This window comes from Benincasa hispida, chromosome 12 (assembly GCF_009727055.1).
Source record: "Benincasa hispida cultivar B227 chromosome 12, ASM972705v1, whole genome shotgun sequence".
Taxonomy (NCBI): Eukaryota; Viridiplantae; Streptophyta; class Magnoliopsida; order Cucurbitales; family Cucurbitaceae; genus Benincasa; species Benincasa hispida.
The window spans coordinates 62,201,588-62,212,892 of NC_052360.1; positions in this window are offsets into that span (position 1 = coordinate 62,201,588).

Sequence of the window (11,305 nt, forward strand, 5' to 3'; positions counted from 1 at the left end):
GGCGTATCCTATACAAAGAGTTTGTATAAGATCAGACCACAAGATGACTAGTCTTTGTATATAATGTCGTTGATACTTAAGACTTACATCTCACCTAAACGACCATCAGTGACATGACCTCAATCCTAAGTGTTTTGGGAACTCCCGCCTTTAAGGGCGGTCCTTTGATTAGTATGGATAAGAGTTGCCAAATTGCCAACTCAACATGCCTACCTTTTTGGGGATTTGTCTGATTTGGAAGCTGGGAATTCAGTTACACAAGATGGAATTCACTCCTTCCCCGAAGCATGGGTAAGTAGATACATTGCTCTTTTAAGGGCTGATTCTAGGTATTGAACATAGTGGCAACTTCTCTTTGGAAGAGAGAATTCAGTCATAATAGGACTATGACTTATGTTCATTAGAGGGATCAGTGGTACTTAAGGAGTTAGATGTAACTACAGGGGCATAACGGTTATTGGCCCAGCTGTACTTACGAGCGATATGTGAAGGGTTATCGCACTGTTTATTGGTTGATATGGACACATAATATATTTGTAGTAAGGAGAGTTCAGCTGTTGGTCTTTAGTGGAGTTCCTGACAGTTAACAGATAGTGTATCCCGTGACTAAAGAGTTTAATAAGTTATTCACGTACTGTTGGAGCTTCGAGCTACAGGTCCATAAGGTCCCCTTGGTAGCTCAATGGATTCAAGTTGAGAATCAGTTCTTGGTGTTGATTTGAAATGTTTAAATTGACAAGAGGAAATTTGATTATATATGATATGATCGGTGTGATGTATGAGATACATCAAGTGGAGGATTAATGTAAATGAGATTTACATTAACTACCATGAAAAAGAAAAAGAACTATGGTTTATATGTTTCATGAGATGAAATATTAAAACTATAGTTTCTCAATATAATATGATAAGTTGGTTATCATATATATTTATAATAATATTAATTGGATAATTATATCTTTTTCTCTAATAACCAATTGAGTGGGAGGTTATTGGTGGTTTCATGGTAACCGTGAGACAAAAGGAAAAATGTTTTCCTAAATTCAGTAATTGTTGTGAGAGTTTCTATTCTCAGTAAGTTCTCTTGGAATCACTGTCAAGTGAATAGGATTCACTAAACGATAGCTGAAGAGAGACTAAACAATCGTGGAGTGACACTACACGATAGTTCACTTAGCTGACCATTAGCTAAACGATCGCAGAGCCTTTGCTAAACGATCGCATAGCATTTGTTAAACGATTGGGCATCGTCTAAACGATAGATCTTTGTCATCTCTCACTTGCTGAATCGTATACACGTTTGTTATTCCTCAGGTATCTTCCTCTAACCAAGTCCACACAGAGCTCACACTTTTGGATTCTCACACCGAGAATACTAAGGTAGCCATTGTGGTGGTGTCGTACTCAACTCGACTAAGTCGAGGTTTTTGGAGGCCATTTGTTGAGTTCGCAGTGTTCGTGTGGCCATTATTGTGATCGTGTTGTATTGTGATTGCTATGTTCGAGCGTTCGTGAGTTGCAGTCTTGGAGTTTGCACGAGCATTCGTGATCAAAGGAGTTTGAAGATGAGTCTTCAAAGGTATGTATAATTCTATCCCTTGATCTTATATAAAGCATGCTATAATTTTGTATTATGCATAACTTGTTAATTTCCGTTTCTTGATTGTAATTGTGTATGTTCAAATACCAATGAAAATTTTGAACGATCATTTCGTTGCTTGTAAAAATCCTCATGTCCGATTTCCTTCAGTTAAGAGCGCAATTTCCTGATTATATAATTAAGACCATTTGTCTTGATAATGTTGGTGAATTTATATCCCACATTTTTTATAATTATTGTATGTCAATTGGGATAAATGTTGAATATCCCGTAGCTCATGTTCATACACAAAATAATTTAGCCGAATCACTCATAAGACGTTTGCAGTTAGACGCACTAAGATGGGTCCCAAAGAAGGTTAGGAATATATATTGGATATAATTCTCCATCAATTATTAAATATCTTGAACCCCCTGATAAATGATGTATTTACTGCACGATGTGCTGATTGTCATTTTAATGAGACAAATTTTTCAACATTAAAAGGGAGGAGTTAAGAAGTTGGAAAAGAAAATTACATGGAATGTATCGTTATTGTCTCATTTAGATCTCGTACAGATCAATATGAACTTGAAGTTCAAAAGATAGTTCATTTGCAAAATATAGAAAATCAGTTACCAGATGCATTTATAGATGCAAATAAAGTAACTAAATCATATATACCAGCTGTAAATGTTTCATCGAAAGATTGATATCCCAACACAATAAGTTGTCACTAATGAGTCTGTAAGATGCCAAAAGCGTGGTAGATCTATGGGTTCCAAAGATAAAAATCCTTGAAAACAAAAAATAATTAATAGTCAAGAAGACTTGGTTAAGGATGTAAATATTAAAGGAAAAACCATTGAAGGTTCCCGCAACGGAATGTGGGGATCGTCCCAATTTTCGTTTTTCTTCAGAAAATTCAAAATTACAGAACATAAAGAGAAGGATTATGCATTCTAAATTAACTTACAGCATGCTAATTTCTAAAGAAAAATGAGAGGAAAAACATTACCTTTGAAGAACGCCTTCTTCAAGATCTCCCATGAATGGATCTTGATCTGGTCTTCCAAAAGCGACACCACCAAACAAAGCCTTTTGTATTCTCTTTAGGATTGAGAATCAGGCAAGAGTTATGGGCTTTGCCTTAAGTTTTTTGGAATAAGGAAAGGAGATTGAGAGGAAGAGAAGGATTTTTTCTTCTGTGTGTGTTTTTTCCAAAGAAAACTATTCTCTCAGTGTTTCATGGAGGAAGATGAATGAGAGCCATTCATCCTCCCCACATCACGTAATGGATGAAAGATCAGGGGGAGGGAGTTGTCTTTAATTAAAAATAATTTAAAATAAATTAAATTAAGTAATATATATATATATATAATAACTACTTTATTATATATACATACATTATATGTTATATCAAATATAACATATAGCCTATAGTTTTATATATCATTAAATACAACATAACTTATAGTTTTAATTTCTCTCAATAATATATGGTATTTAATATAAATAACATTTATATTAAATTCAACTATATGAATCTCATTCATATAATTAATATTTGAATCATATCGAAATATTTAATTCCTTTCAACTTATTTATGGTATTTAATATAAATCATATTTATATTAAATTTAATTACATGAATCTCATTCATATAATTAGTATTTGAATCATATTCAAATTCATCTCATATTACCTTATATTATAATGTATCAAATACATTATACTAATTATATCACATATATAATTATTTTAATTAATTATATCATATATAACTAATTCCCTCGATTAATTTGAATACTTTAAATTAATCTAAAATAATTTTCAATTAAATTTCTGTTGAGCTACAGAGGGAACCTTATAGACTTGTAGATTGAAGCTTTAACAGTACTTGGATAATTAATTAAACTTTTTAATTAAATTACTCAACATCCATTAATTGCAGGTCATTCCACTAAAGACCGACAACTGCACTCTTCGCACTATAGATAAATTTCTGTGTCTATTGGATATAACCAATCAACAGTGTGATGACCCTTCTATTCCTTGTAAGTATAGCTGGGCCAAAATTACCGTTTTGCCCCTATAGTTACATCTAACTCCTTAAGTACCGTTGATTCCTCTAATAAATAATAAGTCATAGTCCAACTATGACCAAATCTTTCTTGGGCCAGGAGAGGATGTCACCACTATGTTCAAGCCTTGGAATCAGCCCTTAAGGGAGCAATTTATCTACTTACCCTATCATCAGGAAATGAGTGAATTCCGTCTTGTGTAGCTGTGTTTCCAACTCCCCAGTCAGACGAATCCTCAAAATGGTAGGCTTATTGAGTTGATAATCTGGCCACTCTTACCCATACAAATCAAAGAACCGCCTTCATGAGCAGGAGTTCACAACTCACTCAAGATTCAAGTCATGTCACCTATGGTCATCCTAGTGAAATGTAAGTTTCTATTATTAATGACGTTATATAATGAGACTAATCATTTCATGGTCCAATCTTATACAAACTCTTTCTATAAGATACCCCTGCTCGCATGTCTCCACATGAATGATCAGGATCAGATCATTTGTAGCACTTTACAACACTTGTAATACCTACAAAGCGGGCCGTATCCGTAGTGTCACAAAGATAAAATACCCGGCCTTATCCATCTACTACAAACTATTTAGATAATTATTTAAACAATATCCACTTGTATGACTCTACATACTTGTTTAAATTACATAAAATAACCTAGAATCTTAGTTTATTGGATTGAGTATATGCTTGTAAAATAACACTTATTTTATTAACAACAATATGTTTATACAAACTTTATAAACTACGAGATTACAAGAGATTTAGGACACCGATCCCAATAAATACCCATGAAGAAATTAATGACATGACTAGTAAGAAAGGTGAAATACCTAAAGATAATAATTAGATTTTAATAAACTATGTCATGACAAGAAAAAAGTGGAACTAAACTAATTTAGTTACTGACAACATTTTTGCGTATAATGTTGCTCTTGATATTACATGATGAGTATTTTGAACCAAAATCTGTTGAAAAATGTCGACATAGAAAAGATTGGCTTTAGTGGAAAGAAGTAATCGAGGCAGAATTAAACTCACTTTCAAAATGTCATGTTTTTGGACCAGTAGTCTGTATACCAGAAGGTGTCAAATTGGTGGGTTACAAATAGATATTTGTGAGAAAAAGAAATGAAAATAATGAGGTCACAAGATATAAAGCAAGACTAGTTGCACAAGTTTTTTCACAAAGATCCGATATTGATTATGAGGAGATATATTCTCCAATGGTGGATGTAATTACACTAAGATATTTAATTAGTTTGATTGTATATGAAAATCTGGACATGCATCTTATGGATATAGTCATGGTATATTTATATGGATATCTTGATAATTGTATTTATATGAGAATCGCATAAGGATTTAAGGTACCGAAAACATATAAATCAATTTCCTGGGAATTGTATTTAGTAAAGTTACAAAGATCACTATTGTTGGGATTGATGTCCTAATTCTCCTGGAGTCTCGTTATTTTGTAAAGATACACATTGTTTAATTAATAAAATAATTGTTATTTAATTCTAATTTACTCATATCCAATAAACAAAGCTCGTTGGTTGTCTTATGTGAACTTAAGCATGTATATGTGATATACAAGTGGATCATGCCTTAAGTGATAACCTAAATAGGTCTGTAGTATAAGGATTAAGGTGAGATACCTGATCCTGGTGACACTACGGATACGGCCTGCTTTGTAGAAGTTTGCAAGTATTGTAAACTACTACAGATGGTAGATCCTAACCATTCATGTGGAGATGTGGAGGGGGGGTGTCCTATACAAAAAGTTTGTATAAGACCTGGACCACGAGATGACTAGACTCTGTATATAACGCTATTGATACTAGAGACTTACATCTCACCTAAACGACCATAATGATGAACCCACACCTCAATCCTACTAGTATGTTTTGGGAACTCCTGCCTTTGAGGTCATTCCTTTGAAAATTAGAAGGAAGTAATGAAAAATGGACGGAGATTAGCCGAAGCTCAGACATGGCCTTCCTTCTGTTGGAGGTGTGTGAAGAGGCGTAGGGAGCCTTGATACTCCTAAGTCCGAGACAAGAGTTATGAAGTGGCAGCTCTTGTGCGGCGTTTGGAAGCAAGGATAAGTAGAGAGATTTCTCCTTTAAGGTTGGATTGCCGAGGCTTGAAACATAGTTACCACAATTTCTCTTTAGAAGAGAAAACGTCAGTCATGGAGTAGGACGTATGACTGTTCATGTTAGATTGAGGATCAGTGGTACTTAAGAAACAGATGTAACTACAAGGAGCATAAGGATGGTGTATTAGCGCCAGCTGCTGTACTTCTAAGAGCGATATGTGAAGGGTGTGTCGTACTGCGCTGATTGGTTAAGATGACACATAATATATCTGTGTAAGAAAGAGTTCAAGCTGTCGATCTTTAGTGGAGTGCCTGACAGTTAACGGATGATTAATCTCGTGACTAAAGAGTTTAGTCAGTTATCACTGTACTATTGGAGCTTCGAGCTACAAGTCCATGAGGTCCCCTTGGTAGTTCTAATGGATTCAGTTGAGGATCAATTCTTGGTGTTGATTTGAAATGTTCAAATTGACAAGATATTTTGATTATATGATAGATAAATTGTATGATGTATGAGATACATCTAGTGGAGGATTGATGTAAATGAGATTTACATTAAGTACCATGGAATAGAAAAAGAACTATGTTTATTATGTTTCATGAGATGAAATATTAAAACTATTAAGTTATAAATATATTATGATAAGTTGTTATCATTTATGTTTATAATAATATTAATTAATGAATTAATTAATATTTTTCTTTTAAATAACCAAGTAGTGGGTGTTATTGAATCTAGTGGAAAACGTGAGTTTTAAAAGGAAAATGGTTTCCTATTTAAAAAAAAAAGGTTTTTTAAACGATTGAAAAAGTTTGAGTTTTCTCTCTCACGAAAAAAAGAAACTCACGGAGTCGTTCAAGTAAATAACGGATTTACTAAAAACGACGAGGGGTGTGGTGGAGCGAAACGTGCTATCGAGTTAACGATCGTGGCAGTCACTAACATCTTCCACTAGCTTGCTAGTAACGATCGCTGCCGGATAGATGTTAGTGTTGAAGACGGGAGTCGGCCGAGGTACTTCACCGGTGGAGCGAGTCTGTTGTGTGCGCCAGAGAGTAGAAGGACGATCTATAAACTGTAGTCCCGATCCAGACCAGCCTAAATCCCGATACATATCTTAACATGTATTCGCATAGCCTTTGCTAACGATTTGCTAACTTTATCTATCGAAATTGCGCAGCCCAAATCGACCTCAATACGCACTAGGTCTCCACTCTCCCACTTGAACTTCCAGATCGATGAAGTATCACAGACACGATCGCCACGACGTTTTCTTTACTCTCTGCCATCATACCCAAGTCCCATAATAGAGCCCACTCTCTGGAAAACTCACACAGCAAATTCACTCAAGTTCAGCCGTTTAATCTCGTATCCTGTTCAGTACTATCGAACGCGAACATCATGTTTTAGATTCTGTGGATCCATCGCGTTGTTGATGGACGTCGTATCCTCGTGTTAAGCCCGAGGAGTGTTCACCTGACGACGGCGTTCGTTGAGAGAGTAGTTCATAGCGCCAAAAGGTTCGTGTTCTTGTTGTAATTTTCTTTTTATGCAGTCGGGGCGTGATGAATCGAGCTTCGGAGGTGTGATGGGTCGGTGGTGAGCGGAAGGTGTCCGGTGTCTGTTCGGAGTCGAGCTTGCGCTCGTTCGCGAAGCCGTAGCGTTGATGGATGACGGCTCTTCGTAGGTGTTAGTGTCGTGTGTAAATAGTTTTTACTCTTTGTACATTTGTATTTTTCATGCTGTAATTTCTGTATGAATTGTATAACCTTTTGTTTGAAGTCGATTGTAAATGTTATGTTCATTTATGATTGTGATTTGGAATGATCTTATTTCGCTGCTCATGGAAATCTCAATCCGATTTCTTTCAGCTATATGGATTGAAAGAATCATGATGAATGTGGTACAATTGCCTGAATGAATATTTGTTGAAAGAAGAATATCAAAACAATGCAATATGTTCATGTGTTTTTATAAAGAAATAAAAGTTAGGATTTGCTATTATAATTGTATATGTTGATGATCTAAATAGAATTGGGACACTTGAAGATCTTTAAAAAAACAATAGAATATCTTAATAAAGAATTTAAGATGCAAGATATCGGAAAAAAAAATTCTTTGGCTTATAAATTAAGCATTTAGCAGATGAAATATTTGTTCATTAGTCAACTTATATAGGAAAAGTTTTGAAAATATTTTATATGGACAAACCATATCCATTAAACATTCCAATGGAAGTTCATTTACTAGATGTAAAGAAAGATATATTTCGACCTCGAGATGATAATGAAAAACTTCTTGATCTTGAAGTACCATATCTTAGTGTAATTGGTGCACTTATGTATCTTGCTAATAATACAAGACTAAATATTGCATTTTCAATAAATTTATTAGCAAGATATGGTTATTCTCCAACAAAAAGACATTGGGATGGAATTATGTATATACTTTATTATCTCCAAGGAACAATTGATATGAATTTATTTTATTCAAATAAATCAATTTTTGATCTAGTTGGTTATGCAGATTATAGATATTTCTCTTATCCACACAAAGCTAGATCTCAAACAGGTTATTAATTCACATGTGAAGGAACTGCGGTATCATGGTGATATTGAAACAAACCATAACAACAACTTCTTTAAATCATGCTGGAATTTTTGCAATTCACGAGGCTAGTCGAGAATATGTCACTATGATTTTTTTCCCATTGGATTTTTACTTAGTAAGATTTTAATGAGGCATATTTCATGTATATAATGAGCATCTAAGGGGAAGTATTCTAAATATTATAATAAAATAGATGCCCATTAGTACCCATAATTTAGTGTCCAAAAATAGCATGTGTAATTCTTTCAGCACCACCATTCTACATGAAGTCCAAGTATCTTATGGATACTCATCCTTAGTGTCCATTTCATTCCATCTCCTACTTGTCAAATTGCTTATAAATAGTGACATTTGGTGGATCTTGGTAATTTACACATTGGTGAGAAAAGTAAAGAAAGGATTGAAGAATTTTTAGAGAATTTTAAATTTCCATATTTTCTATTTACATTTTTTTTTATTTTGTTATTTTATTTTATTGTATTATATATTATGCTTTATTTATTTATTTTATTATATTATACTTTCCCATATTCGTGTTCTCGTTGTACTCCTCAAGTTCACAACATATACATATATTTATTTTAGTTTTATTATTTTTTGGTTCTCCAAAAACTCCTAAAAATAGTTTTTTTTAGCATTTTGGTAAGAAATTTTCCATTAAATAAATTAAAATTTAGTTGTTAATCTTAATTCAATATATGAAAATAATTAAATCAAAGGAATTTACAACCCAAACAATTGAGTTGAGTCTAAAACGTCCTTCAACCCAACCAACCTAACCCACGAATACCCATAGTCTACACATCAACAAATACTTTCAAGTTTGAGGACTACTAGACATAAATTTGAAAGTTTAGGCTCCTAAGCCACTTCACTTTTAGTTTGTAGTTTTTGAAAATGAAGCCAATATATACTACTATTTATAGGTTTATTTGGCTTGTTATCTATTTTTTACAAATATTTTCAAAATTATAGCTAATCTTTTAACTTTTTAAATCTTTATTTTGTAAGGGTATTCAAATAACCTGACAATCAGAATAACGCAGATTACCCAACCCAAAATGTAAGGGTTGGGTTGGGTTAGTTTTGTGTCTTAGGTTAGTTGGGTTAAAAAAAATTTCTTTTTTCTTTTTTTAATTTTTGTTGGGTTGAGTTGGATTGTGGGTTGGCTAAAAAAAATTGGATTAACCTAACCCAACCCAAATTTTATATATATTAATAAAATATATAAGTATATTTCTCTTTGTTTAATATTTGATTACTTTGTACGGATTAATTTAGGAGTTTTAATATTTTTTTCTTTTAAAATTGTTATGATATTTGTATTTGTATAAAGTTTGCAATAAATATCATAGATATTTGATATTTAGCATTTAAATTTTATGAGATTTTGGTTATTAGTCATATGTTGTATATAAATTTACATATTTTTAATTAAAAAAAAATAAGTTATAACCCGACAACCCAACCTAACTCAATCCGAATTTTGAGGGTTGGGTTGGATTGAGTTAGAGACTATTAGGCTTGATGCCCTAAATCTCGTAGGGTCATATAGTTTATAATTGTAATGTACAAACATTTTATTTATGTAATAAAAAATGTGATGTTTTATTTCCAAATTAGCTGCACTATCCACAAACCAATAAACTGACATCCAGGTTAAACATGTATGTAGAGACATATGAGTGCGATAACCTAAATGGTCTGTAGTAGATGGATAAGACTGAATACCTTATCCTGGTGACACTACGAGCATGACTCGCTTTGTAGGTGTTACAATTGTTGTAAAGTGCTACAAATGATTTGATCCTGATCATTCATGTGGAGATATATGAGCGGGAATATTCTTTACAAAGAAGTTTGTATAAGACCGGACCACGAAATGTTTAGTCTCGTTATATAACGTCGTTCATAATAGAGACCTACATTTTACCAGGATGACCATAGGTAACATGACCTAAATCCTGAGTGAATTGTGAACTTCTGCCTATCAGGGTGGTCCTTTGATTTGTATGGGTGAGAATGGCTAGATCATGGACTCAACAAGCCACCATTTGGGGATTCGTCTGATTGGAGAATTGGGAATACAACTACATAAGAAGGAATTCACTCATTCCCTAATGTCGAGGTGGTAGATAACTTGCTCCCTTAAGGGCTGATTTCGGGGCTTGAACAATGAGGTGCCATACCCTCTCTTGGCCCGATAGGGGTTTTGGTCACAGTTGGACTATGATTTATTGTTCATTAGAGGGATCAATGGTACTTAAGGAGTTAGATGTAACTACAGGGGTAAAACAATAATTTTGACCAAACTGTACTTACGATTAATTTGTGAAGGATCATCATATTGTTGATTGGTTATATCCAATGGACACATAAATATATCTATAGCGCAAAGAGTGCAGTTGTCGGTCTTTAGTGAAGTGTTCGGCAGTTAATGGATAGTGAATAATTTAATAAAGAGTTTAATTAATTATTCACGTACCGTTGGAGTTTCAAGCTACAGGTCCATGAGGTCCATTTGGTAACTCAACGAGTTTTAATGAGAATTAGTTTTTGGATTACTTTGAATTGTTTAAATTAATTATATATGATATAATTAATTAAATTTTAATTATATGTTATATAATTACATATTTTATTTGATATATTATAATATTAAGTATTTATGAGAGGAAATAAATATTTGAATATGATTCAAATATTAATTATATGAATTGGATTCATATAATTAAATTTAATGTAAATGTGATTTATATTAAAAACCATTGGTGAGAGAAAATTGAAACTATAAGCTATATTGTATTTGATATAATATACAAACCATAGGTTATATGTTATACGTGATATAACGTATAGTTATGTATATATATGTATAATAAATTAGTTATTATATATATATATATATATATATATTAAT